This window comes from Hyla sarda, chromosome 5, assembly GCF_029499605.1.
Source record: "Hyla sarda isolate aHylSar1 chromosome 5, aHylSar1.hap1, whole genome shotgun sequence".
Taxonomy (NCBI): Eukaryota; Metazoa; Chordata; class Amphibia; order Anura; family Hylidae; genus Hyla; species Hyla sarda.
The window spans coordinates 35707494-35724714 of record NC_079193.1 but is presented as its reverse complement, the minus strand read 5'-3'; the positions used below and the strand labels follow the sequence as shown (position 1 = coordinate 35724714).

General features: G+C 46.4%; 1 protein-coding gene and 1 pseudogene across 2 annotated transcripts in view; both read right to left on the bottom strand.

The window, feature by feature from the left end:
- The window catches only part of PLXDC2 (plexin domain containing 2), a 578876-nt gene that overhangs the window by 48134 nt on the left and 513521 nt on the right, over positions 1-17221 (bottom strand). The window lies entirely within an intron of this gene.
- On the bottom strand, positions 12453-12555 carry LOC130275216 (U2 spliceosomal RNA; annotated as a pseudogene).

The following is a 17221-nucleotide window of genomic DNA, read 5'->3' as shown; positions in this document are numbered from 1 at the left end:
AAATCATTTTTATGTGAGTCTGCTTATATATGCTAGGTGGAAGTGACGACACAGCAGGTGACGCCCCTGCTACACCTGCATACATAATTAGCATCACCATACAGTGTTAAATATGTACACTACAAAATGGAGCATAATACATTGGCAATGCCTTTAACTCTACTTGGACACTCAGGATTTATCATATAGAGAATTTATAAAATAAATAACAAAGCCTTTCATTACACAATCGTGAGCAGTCACAAAAAGAGAAAAAATCAAAACAAAAATAAAAGCAGACATGTTAATATCCATAAAACTAGATGGGAGAACATGTAGATTTAATATCTTGACTTGGGTAATCTCGAACAGCACACTTGAGGTATTAAAGAATATTGTTAATGAACATGAATAATCAATGAGGTATAGAGCAAAAATACACGATAGAAAATGAAGGAAAAAGTTTATTATTTCTAGACTTAGAGACCATATAATTGCATGTAGAGTGGAAGTACATCGGTTTGCATAAAATAATTTATAAAAGTAGTATATATGTAAGGGAGCATATATTTGAACGACTTTCCACTAATAATGCAGTATGGTGTCAAGTCGTCTATTCAAACCTTGCGGCATACGTGTTTGAAGCGTTAGGATCCAAAAAATCTCTCTATCGAGGACCTTTTGTCTCAGATCTCCTCCCCGTAGTGGTTTATTCACTCTTTCTATTCCTTGTAACATGAAGCTGGAGGTGTTCCCTTCATGCAGGTCTACGCAATGTTTCGTTACCATGGAGACATGCCGCCTCTGGAAGTGGGCAACGTCAGACAGATGTTTGCGTATGCGCACCTTAAGTGGATTGATAGTACATCCAACGTATTGCACATTACAGACGCGGCATGTGAACAGGTAAATAACTCCAACAGTTTTACAATTTATATATTGTTTAATATCATATGTCTGATTATTACTGGATGATACAAACGAAGTGGAGTTGTGCATATATTTGCAACATATGCACCTCTGGGACCCACATTTGTAGGATCCAGGGTGATTAAGCCATGTTGGTTTTATACAAGGAGACTCCAAGTATAAGCTCGGTGACAATTTTTGACCGAGAGTGGGGGCCTTTCGTGAAACACAACTAAAGCCATCACCGAGAGCCTCCCTAAAATCTGGATCAGTGTGGACAATCGGTATGTTTTTCTCAATGATTTTTTTGATGGCTGTAAAGTCAGTGCTATACTGTGTTGAGAAAACTAAAGAGGAGGATTTTTTACTAGTCAATTTATGTGAGACCACAAGTTCGTCACGATCACGGTTTTCAGCAATGGTTTTGGCTCTAGATATGGTCCATTCTGAATACTGTCTTTGTCTAAGTCTGTTACCAAGGGCAACGGCCTCGGATTCGAAGTCGCTATCCTGGGAGCAGTTACGGCGTGTGCGGATCATTTCACCTACTGGAAGATTCTCTATCACATGTGCGGGGTGGCAAGACCTGGCATGAAGTATAGAATTAACTGCAGTTTCTTTGCGAAATGTTGTAGTATTAATTTTGCCCGTAGTCAAGTCACCCCGCAATGTAAGATCAAGGAAATTGACTGATTCAATTTTGGATGTCACCGTAAACTGTAAATTCAGGTCATTGGAGTTAAGAAAATCAGTAAACCCCTGTATGGCCGCCACATTGGACCCCCAGATAAACAGGAGGTCATCGATATAGCGGCCATACCATAGGAGACAGTGACTGTAGGGGTTGGTGGGGGCGAAGAGTGTCACCCTCTCCCACCAACACATATATATGTTGGCGAGAGAGGGGGAGAACTTCGCCCCCATCGAAGCTCCAGTGACCTGAATGTAAAACCTCCTGTTGAACATAAAGAAGTTGTGGCTCAACAAAAATTCCACCACTAGTGAAATATATTCACAAAGTGGGGAGGGATAGCGGGAGAAGGTACCAAGAAACCAAGATAACGCCTGTATTGCTAGATTATGGGGGATAACGGAATACAGGGAGGTCACATCTATAAAGTAGTCAAATCACCAAAATGAAATCCCTCCTGTAATCCAAATTCTGCCCCCTGATAGTTAGAAACATTGTCAGAAACATTATTATGGGGCAGAATTTGGATTACAGGAGGGATTTCATTTTGGTGATTTGACTACTTTATCATGTTTATATGAATTAAACGAGGGAGATGGTTCTGATGACATCCCCACGTTTAATACTCCCAATCCTGGGTTCTACCCCATCTCCTCACGCTCTCCAGCTCTTGATAAATTTCAGGAGGCTGTAGAGCATGATCTGTTGGCTCTGAGGTCCCGCAATACTAAAGCTCTTTACAATCTTTCGTTCACTGAGAGAAAAGCTCTTGCAGAGCTCCAATTGCGAGACAACATAGTCATCAAACAGGCCGATAAAGGGGGTGCTGTGGTGATCCTGGACAGTGGCCTGTACAACAAACTGAACACGATCATGCTCAATGATGTGTCCACGTACAGGCCACTGTCCCACGATCCCACAGCCCTTTTCAAATCCCAACTCACCTCAATTGTGCACCTTGGAGTAGAAAGAGGACATATCTCTTCTAAAATAGCTGAATATTTGGTTATTGATAACCCTATTATACCGATCTTTCATTCATTACCCAAGGTGCATAAGGGTGTTTTCCCTCCCCCCCTAAGGCCCATTGTAGCAGGCATATCTTCCCTCAATGAACGGCTCTGTGCCTGGGTAGATTCCCTGCTTCAACCTCTCATTCCAAAAATGCCCGGTCATATTAAAGACACTAAACATCTTCTTGCCATGCTCAAGAATGTGGCTTGGGGTCCGGAGTGCAGGTGGATCACGGCAGATGTGACCTCCCTGTATTCCGTTATCCCCCATAATCTAGCAATACAGGCGTTATCTTGGTTTCTTGGTACCTTCTCCCGCTATCCCTCCCCACTTTGTGAATATATTTCACTAGTGGTGGAATTTTTGTTGAGCCACAACTTCTTTATGTTCAACAGGAGGTTTTACATTCAGGTCACTGGAGCTTCGATGGGGGCGAAGTTCTCCCCCTCTCTCGCCAACATATATATGTGTTGGTGGGAGAGGGTGACACTCTTCGCCCCCACCAACCCCTACAGTCACTGTCTCCTATGGTATGGCCGCTATATCGATGACCTCCTGTTTATCTGGGGGTCCAATGTGGCGGCCATACAGGGGTTTACTGATTTTCTTAACTCCAATGACCTGAATTTACAGTTTACGGTGACATCCAAAATTGAATCAGTCAATTTCCTTGATCTTACATTGCGGGGTGACTTGACTACGGGCAAAATTAATACTACAACATTTCGCAAAGAAACTGCAGTTAATTCTATACTTCATGCCAGGTCTTGCCACCCCGCACATGTGATAGAGAATCTTCCAGTAGGTGAAATGATCCGCACACGCCGTAACTGCTCCCAGGATAGCGACTTCGAATCCGAGGCCGTTGCCCTTGGTAACAGACTTAGACAAAGACAGTATCCAGAATGGACCATATCTAGAGCCAAAACCATTGCTGAAAACCGTGATCGTGACGAACTTGTGGTCTCACATAAATTGACTAGTAAAAAATCCTCCTCTTTAGTTTTCTCAACACAGTATAGCACTGACTTTACAGCCATCAAAAAAATCATTGAGAAAAACATACCGATTGTCCACACTGATCCAGATTTTAGGGAGGCTCTCGGTGATGGCTTTAGTTGTGTTTCACGAAAGGCCCCCACTCTCGGTCAAAAATTGTCACCGAGCTTATACTTGGAGTCTCCTTGTATAAAACCAACATGGCTTAATCACCCTGGATCCTACAAATGTGGGTCCCAGAGGTGCATATGTTGCAAATATATGCACAACTCCACTTCGTTTGTATCATCCAGTAATAATCAGACATATGATATTAAACAATATATAAATTGTAAAACTGTTGGAGTTATTTACCTGTTCACATGCCGCGTCTGTAATGTGCAATACGTTGGATGTACTATCAATCCACTTAAGGTGCGCATACGCAAACATCTGTCTGACGTTGCCCACTTCCAGAGGCGGCATGTCTCCATGGTAACGAAACATTGCGTAGACCTGCATGAAGGGAACACCTCCAGCTTCATGTTACAAGGAATAGAAAGAGTGAATAAACCACTACGGGGAGGAGATCTGAGACAAAAGGTCCTCGATAGAGAGATTTTTTGGATCCTAACGCTTCAAACACGTATGCCGCAAGGTTTGAATAGACGACTTGACACCATACTGCATTATTAGTGGAAAGTCGTTCAAATATATGCTCCCTTACATATATACTACTTTTATAAATTATTTTATGCAAACCGATGTACTTCCACTCTACATGCAATTATATGGTCTCTAAGTCTAGAAATAATAAACTTTTTCCTTCATTTTCTATCGTGTATTTTTGCTCTATACCTCATTGATTATTCATGTTCATTAACAATATTCTTTAATACCTCAAGTGTGCTGTTCGAGATTACCCAAGTCAAGATATTAAATCTACATGTTCTCCCATCTAGTTTTATGGATATTAACATGTCTGCTTTTATTTTTGTTTTGATTTTTTCTCTTTTTGTGACTGCTCACGAATGTGTAATGAAAGGCTTTGTTATTTATTTTATAAATTCTCTATATGATAAATCCTGAGTGTCCAAGTAGAGTTAAAGGCATTGCCAATGTATTATGCTCCATTTTGTAGTGTACATATTTAACACTGTATGGTGATGCTAATTATGTATGCAGGTGTAGCAGGGGCGTCACCTGCTGTGTCGTCACTTCCACCTAGCATATATAAGCAGACTCACATAAAAATGTTTTAAGTGTATGACTAAGGCCCTGCGGGCTGAAACGCGTCACACTGCATGAATCCTTGCTGTATCCCTTAGCAACATGCATTTTAGCCAATAAAGAAGTTCCTTGCATGAGAGTCTGCGCTGGATATTTCTTTCTCTGCCTACTACTTACCTGGATTAGTCCAAATCCAATCCGGGCGCTTACAGGAGTGAGCTGGCACCTTCGCTTTCCTGAAATTCGTAACGAATTCGGGTTCGTCAGATTCGATTCGCTCATCTCTATTTGGAATCTTACACATGATGAGGCCAAAAAAAGAAAAAGAAAAAAAGAAAATAAAAAAATAACAAATAAAAAAAATCAATGATAACTCGTTTGAGGGATTTCGGTAAAAGGCGAGAAACAGGTTGTTCCATTTTCCGGAGAAATCTCTGGTGTGAAGGCTGCATTACTTAGCTCCAAAAATCACAATCCAAATCCTGTCAGCTCCTGAATGCGGTGTTATTAGCAGAGATTGTATATAGAGGTTTAGCAATTGAAGAGTAGATAGCCTTGTCATTAGTACTTGATACTGTCTCTTTCCGTCACTGTATTGATTGTACAGAAAAGGAAAACCGCAATATAGGAAAGTCAGGCTGCTGTCAGTAAGCCCAGAAAAGCCGTCTTAAGTCGCCATCTTTATACTTACAACCGGAATTGGATTTCTCTCTGCAGTACAATGACTATGTAGTAATGTGCGTTAAAACATACCGTAATTGGCTGCGCTGAAATATTTAATGAGCCAAAATAACATAATGGAAGCTTTAAATGGAAATATAATGGATATTGCAGGTGTTTAACACAACCTCCAAACAAATATGCTCAATAGAAAAGCTTTTAGTTACTTAATTGCCACGTACCAAAACAGCAAAGCACATACATAATAAATACTGTGTAAAAATCTCAGGACACATCATTACATACATTACCCGGTAGAAGTGACTTCCACAGGTGGAAATGATTTACAAAGGTCTAAAGTGAATGGATCTCTATTTATTTATTTATTTTTTAAAACATCCAAACACATCCAAAATTCTGTGCTGAATCACAACTCAATATTCTTTTGACAGAAAGTACCGTATTTTTCGCCGTATAAGACGCACTTTCGCACTTTCGCCGTATAAGACGGCGAATACACACCTATCTCGGCGGTCCCTGCGGCCATCAACGGCCGGGACCCGCGGCTAATACAGGACATCACCAATCATGGTGATGCCCTGTATTAACCCTTCAGACGCGGCGATGCGAAAGTGACACTAACCCGGCTGCTCAGTCGGGCTGTTCGGGACTGCTGCGGTGAAATTGCGGCGTCCCGAACAGCTTACAGGACACCGGGAGGGACCTTATCTGCCTCCTCGGTGTCTGCTCCGTGCCGGGATTCCCTGCATGGCCGGCGCTCTCCTTCGACGTCATCACGTCGTCGCGCACGCCGTCCCGACATCCAATAGGAGCAGCGTGCGTAGCGACGCGATGACGGCAACGTGATGACGGTGACAGAGAGCGTGGATCCCGGGGAAGAAGACATCCGGAGCGTCGGGGACACCCCGGGGACGCGGCGACAACGATGGAGTGACATCCAGGGCAGCGGTGACGAGCGGTGACGGGTCCGGAGCGGCGGGGTTACCTCCTTTACCAGTGGTCTTCAACCTGCGGACCTCCAGATGTTGCAAAACTACAACTCCCAGCATGCCCGGACAGCCGTTGGCTGTCCGGGCATGCTGGGAGTTGTAGTTTTGCAACATCTGGAGGTCCGCAGGTTGAAGATCACTGTTGGGTTCAGAATCTTTTTTTTCTAGATTTTGCACCTTTAAAATTGGGTGCGTATTATATGCCGGTGCGTCCTATAGGGCGAAAAATACGGTAAACTTAGAATAGAAATAGGAATGGCCTTCACCACTTGCAGAAGCAAAAAAACAGCCTCTTTATTCCAGGTGCATCGTGAGCAAACATTAAAAGCAGTTTAGTACAGGACGCCGTTAGTTAGACAGTGGTTACAGCCGTTTCATACACTCTGCATACTTCATCAGTCCATCATCATCCTGGTGGTAAGATGGAGTAAAGAGAGTCAGCAGAGAGAATGAAATGGCTGTAACCACGGTCTGACTATTGGAGTCTTGTACTATTGTCCTGGATTGTGGATTTGTTGGCTTACAATTGAGCACGCCATTGAGGCACAGAGTGTTCTGTGGGGTAGTGGCAGTGAAAGGGTGTTATCAGCATGAAGGTGGAGGATTGTGTCGAGCTGTGCCGAGCGCTGTATCTAATATGGACAAACTTTTAGGAAACTTTGCATACACTTTTCTAGAAATTTTCTAATATATCTTATTAGAAAATTTCTCCACTTATCCGACATCTCCCCCCTTTCCAAACTCACCATTCACTATGCCTAAAAACATACTAAAATCCATCTCAAGATAGATCAGTTCATTGAAGTATCAGGTTACAGTGACTACTAGAGTTTGATAGAAAGGGGAGAGGAGAGGGAGTGTCTGGAGAGAAACATAGAAAGAAAGGGATGCAGTGAGAGGCCTCAGCAGCTTGTAGTAAGTGTTATACTTTACTCCAGTGCTGGATTCACAGCTTACACTAATCATTACTCCTCTATAATGTCCTCCACACTGCTGCTGCTTCTGGGGGTGTACTATAAAGCAGTGTTTCCATAGGACAGTCCTTACGTACCCCCAACAGGTCATGATTTCAGGATTCCCAACACTATTCTGGGGATCTGGGACACGTTATCAAGCGCCAAAGGCTATTTTAAAGTGAGTAGTTTGGTTTAAATGATTTTTATTGGATTTTTTTTTTTTTTTAGAAATTTACAACAAAGGAAAGATTGGCCAAAGAAAACAATGTGGCCAAGGAACAATACATAACAAATATAACACAGTTATATAAATGTTACTAAAGCAATCACTCAGCTGTATGTAGAAATATTAATTTGCAGAATCATGTCTTTGGATGTTGCAGATATTATAGACATATCCGGTAGTAGTTTGGATGTCTATGTGCCCTTTGGAAGCCTTGGGCCCCAAGGGCCAATATTTTGATTGGGTGGGTGAAAAAGGGGTAAGGCCATTTGGTGTGTGGCAGGCCCCCCCTATCTGGTACGCCACTGCTATATGGTACCTTATACAAATGCATGAACTGTGCCACTTGTATCTGGTATCCATTTTATTTTTCTGTAAGTTTTCATATATAAAAGGAAATACTTATTTAATGATGATGGATTAAAGGGCTCCTGTGTGTATATAACTCTCAGTCGAACAGTCATTAAAGGAGTAAAGCATCTTTCCGTAAATTACCATTCATTGATATACAAGATTCATGGAATGTATTATAAAGAACATGAATGTCAGATGAAACACTGCTACATACTTTTCATCCAATTCTAGATTTAGATTGATTATAAAAGGGCTACATAATGGTGGAAGCCGGCCTACCGCTCGAAGCAGCGCACCGGCGAATACTCTACGAGGACCTCTCCATAGGCTCTGATTGATTAAATACCGGCTCTAGAAACGTTCCTTCTGATTGCAGTTTTACACAATCCAGCCTGGAAGGGATTAATGACTCAACATTCATCACATCTGAAACTATTAAAGACGCCTGCAAGGTTCCCAGATCTCACTGAAGTTGTCCCCTAGCAAACGTAGAATTTTATCTTATTGAAAATCTTTTGTCTGGCATAAAATGCAATGAATAATTGAAGTTTTCTTGGAGAGCTACGTCTCGGCTTTGGAGGTATGTATTAAAACAAAAATGGGAAAAACCTGTTTACTGTTTTATTTCCAGGTCTGTATCAGCTCTAAGTAATCTGCCCCCAGAGAGGTGCATATATAAGGTGGTGCAGTCTTCATACAGAAGATGTTCTCATTGAGTTTATTCACAAACAAGATCTGAACAAGAGGAAATAAGTGCCAACTCACCATTTTGGTCCAAATCTTCTATTAGTTATTAGAATATGAATGCAAAAAAAGTGATTCCCCCGATCCAGGGGGGAGATGCCTCAGTGCCGTGCAGTGTGTACAGGTGACAGCTGTTTCGCATTAATTGTGCTTCTACAGACCTATGGTCAATGTGGTGATACAAAAAATGCCTCTTCTCATCCAGGGGGGGAGATGTCTCATTGCCATGCAGTGGGTACAGGTGACAGCTGTTTCCTAAAATTGTGCTTCTACAGACCTATGTTGAACGTGGTCATACAAAAATTTTTTTACTCGTCCAAGGGTGAGATGTCTCAGTATCATGCAATGTTTACAGATGACAGCTGTTTTGCCCTTATTGTGCTTCTACAGACCTATGGTGAACATGGGGATACAAAAAATTATTTCACTCGTCCTGGGGTGAGATGCCTGAGTGCATACAGGTGACAGCTGTTTCCTGGTAATTGTGCTTCTACAGACCTATGGTGAGCGTGGGGATACAAAAAAATCCTATCATTTATTCAGAAGAGAGATGTCTCAGTGCTGTGCAGTGTGTACAAGTGACAGCTGTTTCACACTTATTGTGCTTCTACAGACCTAGGGAGAATGTGGTGGTACAAAAAATGCTTTCACTTGTCCAGGGGTGAGATGCCTCAGAACTGTGGCAGCTGTTTTACCCTTATTGTGCATCTACAGACCTATGGTGAATGTGGTGAGACCTATTGCATGTAGTAGGCTCTTTGAAAAGGATCCACAACAGTGTATGTTAGGAGTGATAGTGCCGACCAATCACATCTCTTTATTGCATGTATTCTCACATGAAACAAGCCCAGATTTTATTAACATTTTGGCATATACTATGGTTTTTGTTGTTTCTAGACCCTGATCAGGTATGCTGAATAACTGAGAGCTGCGGTACAATGGGTTATTGGTATATACCATCATAAACAAAACACAATACAAAAGGTTGGCTAAAGGTGCAAGTGTTTTCCCAGTTTGATAAATCACTTTCAAGTTCATTTCCGTTTATTTCTACTCTGGTCTGGAATAAATACAGAAACTTGGCAGAAACATATTCTCTCAAAAGGAAACCTGTGTAGAGCTTCTAACTGCTCCAACATTTAAAGGGAATGTGTCATCGGAAAATTACCTATTGTTTAAATTAGGTTTACAATCCATATTATGTGAACCATATTTGAAAAGAATTTTTGTTGACGTGTTTTTTTTTTTCCCAAAATTTTCCATTTTACTATTTGTATTTTATAATAATTCTAAATTCTTGCAATTTCCATTCTGGTCACTAGGGATACAATTAAGCTGAGGCTTCCTCTTCTGTACTGATCATTTCCCAGTAATGCCTTTTCTTCTGAGGAGCACCAATATATAGATAACACTGGATCCACTACCATTCACAGCATATATCAACCCCACCCTCTCTATAGAATGACCTCTAATGAGTTCAGTACAGGAAAAGTAATGTAATGTATGTACACAGTGACCCCACCAGCAGAATAGTGAGTACAGCACAGGATATAACTCAGGATCAGTACAGGATAGGTAAACACAGTGACTTCACCAGCAGAAGAGTGAGTACAGCTCTGGAGTATAATACAGGATATAACTCAGGATCAGTACAGGATAAGTAATGTAATGTATGTACATTGTGGCCTCACCAGCAGAATAGGGAGTACAGCTCTGGAGTATAATACAGGATATAACTCAGGGTCAGTACAGGATAGGTAAACACAGTGACCTCATCAGCAGAATAGTGAGTACAGCTCTGGAGTATAATACAAGATATAACTCAGGATCAGTACAGGGTAAGTAATGTAATGTATGTATACAGTGACCCCACCAGCAGAATAGTGTGTACGGCTCTGGAGTATAATACAAGATATAACTCAGTACAGGATAAGTAATGTAATGTATTTATTTAGTGACCCCACCAGCAGAATAGTGAGTCCAGCTCTAGAGTCTGGCCACTAGAGGAGTGTGGAGTAAGTCATTTGGTGAATTGTGTGGGGAGAGTGTGCTCTGAGCTCTGCATGTCATCTGTGCTGGACACCGTTTTTCCTTCCCCAGAGGGAGAGCGTGTAAAGGAGAACCCCAACACCTGGCCCCCAAACCAGGTCCGCAGAGGGCAGGGGAAGCCAGTTACCAGCTGTTGATGGACTGCCATCAGGAAGTGTATTGGAGGTCACCGGATTGAGGCGCTCTGCCAGGAGATACAGTGATGTATCTCCAACCCCTCTTGAACCTGTGGAGACTAAGAGTAGCCACAAGGCTGCTCCAACAAGCTGTGAAACCACAAGTACAAGTTCTGCTACAGGTACTGTGGAAAGCTCTGGAAATGGGGTCTGTGACACTTCTCCTGGAGCAAGGTTGAATGCCCATGGAGGTGTGGAGGAGGAATGGGAAATGTCAAGGCCCTGGGAGCCTGGAACCACCTATAGCTCCCGGGTTGCGGAATACCTCGGTTGGTATGAGGAGGCAAGAAACACCCGGTATAAGCTCCAGGAGGAGGTATGGGAAGTTGAAGCTTTGTTGGACACTGCGCCCAAGCGGAAAAAGCTTGGAATCTGCAGAAAAGAAGATCTTTAATTCTGGAGAAAAGTGGACCATTCAAGGATAAGTTATTAAATGAAGATCACTTCGCGACAATGGAAAAAGAAAAGCAGAGACAGCTTAGGGGGCTTCAGCCATGGGTGGAGGAGGAAGGAGATGCTGCAGAGGCCGATAATGCTGAGCCGAATCCACCTGGGGGTCTGCAACATCGGACCCCATACACTGGGTTCCCTGTAGGGCAAGTGGTGATGTTATCTGGCCACGGCTCTGGCAGTTCGGGGGATGAGAGCAGCACCAGTCACCAGGGAGGGGTGCTGTTGGCACAGATACAGGTCCTGGAGTCCCCAGGTTGCCTCCAGGACTTCATGTTTGGAGATGATTTAGCAGTGAAGGCACCTGGGAGAAGGCAAAAGAAAAAGCCACAGAAGACCAAGCTCCAGGAGCAGCTAAGATTTGTGTATAGCCCCCTGCCTGAGCCCCCCGGATTGGCCGTAGGGTCAGCTCACTGTGTGAACCCCATTTCTCAACCCGGCCTGAATTCTACTGTGCAGGAGAGTGGGGAGAGTATGGAGTCTAGCGTGGCGGTGAGCTCCGTCACTGTTTGCAGTAACAGGGGTGGAGCAGACAGGGTATCGGCTATGAGGTCGGACAGACATATTGGCCCAACGAAGAGTTATATTGGGCAAGCAGGGCTCTGGCACATTAGGTTGCTCCCTAACGGGAGGGGGGGGGGTGCGGCTTTGTGAAAGAGTCGGCTGTGGGGGCTCCGGTGGCTCTGAGCATTGGCACTGCTGTTCCTTTGGAGCAGCGGTGTCGGTGTGAAGGAGTTGCTGGGGCTAAGATGTTTTAGCCTCCGAGAAAGACTGGACTTAAACCTTTATTTTGTATTGGCGCTGCTTATCCGGATAAGCGGTGCCCAGGAGCAGGAAACTCAAGTACTGATGAAGCGGAGGGTACCAGTAAAGACAGGGCTTGGGCCGCTAATAAACAGGCTAGGCAGACTTCCCGGTCCTTGTATAAGGGACCGGTGACCTGTCCTGTGGTAGTGGCTCCAGCTCTGGTAAACAATGCTGATGGTACAATATCTGCACCAGAACGCACCGGTCCAGCCAGTATGAATGAGAAGGTTAATGTTGGAGTGTAATATATGGTCCCCAGATAGGGGACGTATCAGATATTAAACTGATACTACACTTGATCTTAGCCAAAAGGCCGAGAAGCGATCGAATCACTGTCTTGTATTGACATCATGACATGGCTAGGTCAGTATGGAGAGGTGATGGTGGTCTCAAAAAAGAACAGGCATGAATATGGCATCTGGTCAGGGGCCTGGACGTTTATGGTCTAGCTTAGGCATTCAGAAAACACTGTTACCCATATACCATCTGCAACCTTCCTTTGAAAAAGATAGTATCCAGTTCTTCTACCACGGTCCGCCAAAGCTCTTTCACACATGTAGCGACCCCACACATTTTAGTGCCAGTTGCACTGTGCAGAAGTGCACTCTGTGTGGGGAAATAGACCATCTCGCTGCATCTTGTGCGGTGATTAGGTGTCACCTGTGTGGTGACTTAGGTCACCAATTCAGTCGCCGGCCTCATTCCTTTGTCAGCGCGGTTGTTGCTTCGGTGGGAGTAAGCCATGAGGTGGATTCTGCTGGGGGTATGGCTGGCAGGGATGAAGGGGTCTAGGGGCCAGGAAAGAAAAGTAAGTAAAAGATGCCTGCCCAACTGAGGCGTCTCAAGAAGCGCCAAAGGGATAGAGAGCTTCGGGAGTCACAGGAGCGTCATTAAACTGGGGTGACTTCTGATCCTCTCCTTGCGGCCAGTCTTACTGCTGAGGCCCTGGGGGATAGTAAACTGGATGAGGAGATTGGGAGGATCCACAAAGAGGAGGATGCTGTCTCCTTACTGTCCTCCCATGGTGAGAGCACGGATGAGGACAGTGGGAGATGGGCAGAAACAAATCGAGATATTAGGCAGAATAAGAAAAGGGGAGATTTAAGATCTTTTCCCACCCGCCAGATGCCAAAGGAAGGTACAACTGACCTTCCTCTGAGTGGTCTGTCCAACAGGTTCCGAGCCCTCCACGACATTTCCTCTTCGGAGGAGGAGTCTGGAGGTCAAGTTCCGGATGTTGAGGTGGGGCTCTGTTACGCCTAGCGCTCCGGGTCCCCGCTCCTCCCCGGAGCGCTCACGGCGTCTTTCTCCCTGCAGCTCCCCGGTCAGTCCCGCTGACCGGGAGCGCTGCTCTGTCATGGCCGTTGGGGATGCGATTCGCACAGCGGGACGCGCCCGCTCGCGAATCGCATCCCAGGTCACTTACCCATTCCCGTCCCCTGCTGTCATGTGCTGGCGCGCGCGGCTCCGCTCTCTAGGGCGCGCGCGCGCCAGCTCCCTGAGACTTAAAGGGCCAGTGCACCAATGATTGGTGCCTGGCCCAATTAGCTTAATTGGCTTCCACCTGGTCCCTGACTATATCTATCCTCCTCCCATGCACTTCCTTGCCGGATCTTGTTGCCCTTGTGCCTAGTGAAAGCGTTTTGTGTGTTTAAAGCCTGTGTACCAGAACTTCTGCTATCTCCCCTGACTACGAACCTTGCCGCCTGCCCCCGACCTTCTGCTACGTCCGACTTTGCTTCTGCCTACTCCCTTGTACCTCGCCTATCTTCAGCAGCCAGAGAGGTGAGCCGTTGCTAGTGGATACGACCTGGTCACTACCGCCGCAGCAAGACCATCCCGCTTTGCGGCGGGCTCTGGTGAAAACCAGTAGTGTCTTAGAACCGGTCCACTAGCACGGTCCTCGCTATCCCTCTCTGGCACAGAGGATCCACCTCCTGCCAGCCGGCATCGTGACAGTAGATCCGGCCATGGATCCCGCTGAAGTTCCTCTGCCAGTTGTCGCTGACCTCCCTACGCTGGTCGCCCAGCAAGCTCGTCAGATCGCCCAACAAGATCACCAGCTGTCGTACTTGACCACCATGACACAGCAACTCCAGTCACAACTACAGCAAGTACAGTCACAGCTACAGCAGCAACAACCATCTCCTCCGCCAGCTCCTGCACCCCTTCCGCAGCGAGTGGCCACTCCTAGCCTCCGCCTGTCCTTGCCGGACAAATTTAATGGGGACTCTAAGTTTTGCCGTGGCTTTCTTTCGCAATGTTCCCTGCACATGGAGATGATGTCGGACCAGTTTCCTACTGAAAGGTCTAAGGTGGCTTTCGTAGTCAGCCTTCTGTCTGGAAAAGCTCTGTCATGGGCCACACCGCTCTGGGACCGCAATGACCCCGTCACTGCCTCTGTACACTCCTTCTTCTCGGAAATTCGAAGTGTCTTTGAGGAACCTGCCCGAGCCTCTTCTGCTGAGACTGCCCTGCTGAACCTGGTCCAGGGTAATTCCTCCGTTGGCGAGTACGCCATACAATTCCGTACTCTTGCCTCTGAACTATCCTGGAATAATGAGGCTCTCTGCGCGACCTTTAAAAAAGGCCTATCCAGCAACATTAAAGATGTTCTGGCCGCACGAGAGACTCCTGCTAACCTGCATGAACTCATTCATCTAGCCACTCGCATTGACATGCGTTTTTCTGAGAGGCATCAAGAGCTCCGCCAGGAAAAAGACTTAGATCTCTGGACACCTCTCCCACAGTCTCCACTGCAATCTGCGCCTAGGCCTCCCGCCGAGGAGGCCATGCAAGTGGATCGGTCTCGCCTGACCCTGGAAGAGAGGAATCGCCGTAAGGAAGAGAATCTTTGTCTGTACTGTGCCAGTACTGAACATTTTTTGGTGGATTGCCCAATCCGTCCTCCACGTCTGGGAAACGCACGCTCGCACCCAGCTCTCGTGGGTGTGGCGTCTCTTGATGCTAAGTCGGCTTCTCCACGTCTCACGGTGCCTGTTCGGATTTCTACTTCAGCCAGCTCTTCCCTCTCAGCCGTGGCCTGCCTGGACTCTGGAGCTTCTGGGAATTTTATTCGGGAGTCCTTAGTGAATAAATTCCGCATTCCGGTGACCCGTCTTGTCAAGCCACTCCACGTTTCCGCGGTCAACGGAGCCAGGTTGGATTGCACCGTGCGTTTCCGCACGGAGCCCCTCCTAATGTGCATCGGACCTCATCACGAGGAAATTGTATTTTTGGTCCTTCCTAATTGCACTTCTGAAGTTCTCCTTGGACTACCCTGGCTTCAACACCATTCCCCAACCCTGGATTGGTCCACTGGGGAGATCAAGAGTTGGGGCCCCTCTTGTTCCAAGGACTGCCTTCAACCGGTTCCCAGTACTCCCTGCCGTGACCCTGTGGTTCCTCCTGTATCCGGTCCCCCTAAGGTCATTAAGGACTCTGCCTGCCACAGGAAATGCCTCTCCCCCCCTCCCAGTCCCATCAGGCAAGCCCCTGTGTCCCCGCATGGCCCTCGTTCTGGTGTCACACTGCCCCGTGCCAGGTCTCGCCCTCTGCCCTCTCTCCCCATTCCTACTCCTGCTGTTCTGCCTGCCGTTGAGGAATCCCTCCATCCTTTCCCGGTGTCCTCATCCCAGGGGAGGCAGTTACCGGATAAAGAGAAGGGGAGACCTAAGGGGGGGGGGTACTGTTACGCCTAGCGCTCCGGGTCCCCGCTCCTCCCCGGAGCGCTCACGGCGTCTTTCTCCCTGCAGCTCCCCGGTCAGTCCCGCTGACCGGGAGCGCTGCTCTGTCATGGCCGTTGGGGATGCGATTCGCACAGCGGGACGCGCCCGCTCGCGAATCGCATCCCAGGTCACTTACCCGTTCCCGTCCCCTGCTGTCATGTGCTGGCGCGCGCGGCTCCGCTCTCTAGGGCGCGCGCGCGCCAGCTCCCTGAGACTTAAAGGGCCAGTGCACCAATGATTGGTGCCTGGCCCAATTAGCTTAATTGGCTTCCACCTGGTCCCTGACTATATCTATCCTCCTCCCATGCACTTCCTTGCCGGATCTTGTTGCCCTTGTGCCTAGTGAAAGCGTTTTGTGTGTTTAAAGCCTGTGTACCAGAACTTCTGCTATCTCCCCTGACTACGAACCTTGCCGCCTGCCCCCGACCTTCTGCTACGTCCGACTTTGCTTCTGCCTACTCCCTTGTACCTCGCCTATCTTCAGCAGCCAGAGAGGTGAGCCGTTGCTAGTGGATACGACCTGGTCACTACCGCCGCAGCAAGACCATCCCGCTTTGCGGCGGGCTCTGGTGAAAACCAGTAGTGTCTTAGAACCGGTCCACTAGCACGGTCCTCGCTATCCCTCTCTGGCACAGAGGATCCACCTCCTGCCAGCCGGCATCGTGACAGGCTCACAGGAGATGCTGAGTCCTCTCTCCCTGGGGAACCTTTGTCTTCAGGGGGGAGACTGGCCCCGAGTCAGGGGATGAGGAAAATGTAAATAAAGGGAAAATGGACACATCTAATTCACTTAAAAGGGGTAAACCATCATCTGATGAGGAGGGTGGGGGGGTGGATGGGAAGGATGGTGGGAAAAAGAAAGATGTCTAACTCAATCACCCTTGATAGTGGCACCCTCTCTGTTGACCCTGGCATCCATTAATTTTGCCAGCATTAAGTCAGATATGGCTCGATTTGCGGCCTATGATTTTTTTGCCCATATTAATGCTGATATTTTATTTTTGCAGGAGACCAGTTGTACAGACATGTCATCTATAGATAAGGCTAAAAGAGAGTGGAAGAATGGGCCCTACTACTGGTCTCTTGTGGCTGAGCCGTATAGCGGAGGGGCGGTTCTTTTTAATAAAGCGGCAGAATGCCGACGGGTTATTGAGTTAGAAATGGGGAGGTGCCTGATTTTAGATGTCCTCATGAAGAGAGAAGAACTTTGCCTTATTAACATCTACGGCCCACAGTCTTAGTGGGACCGAAAGTGTCTCTTTA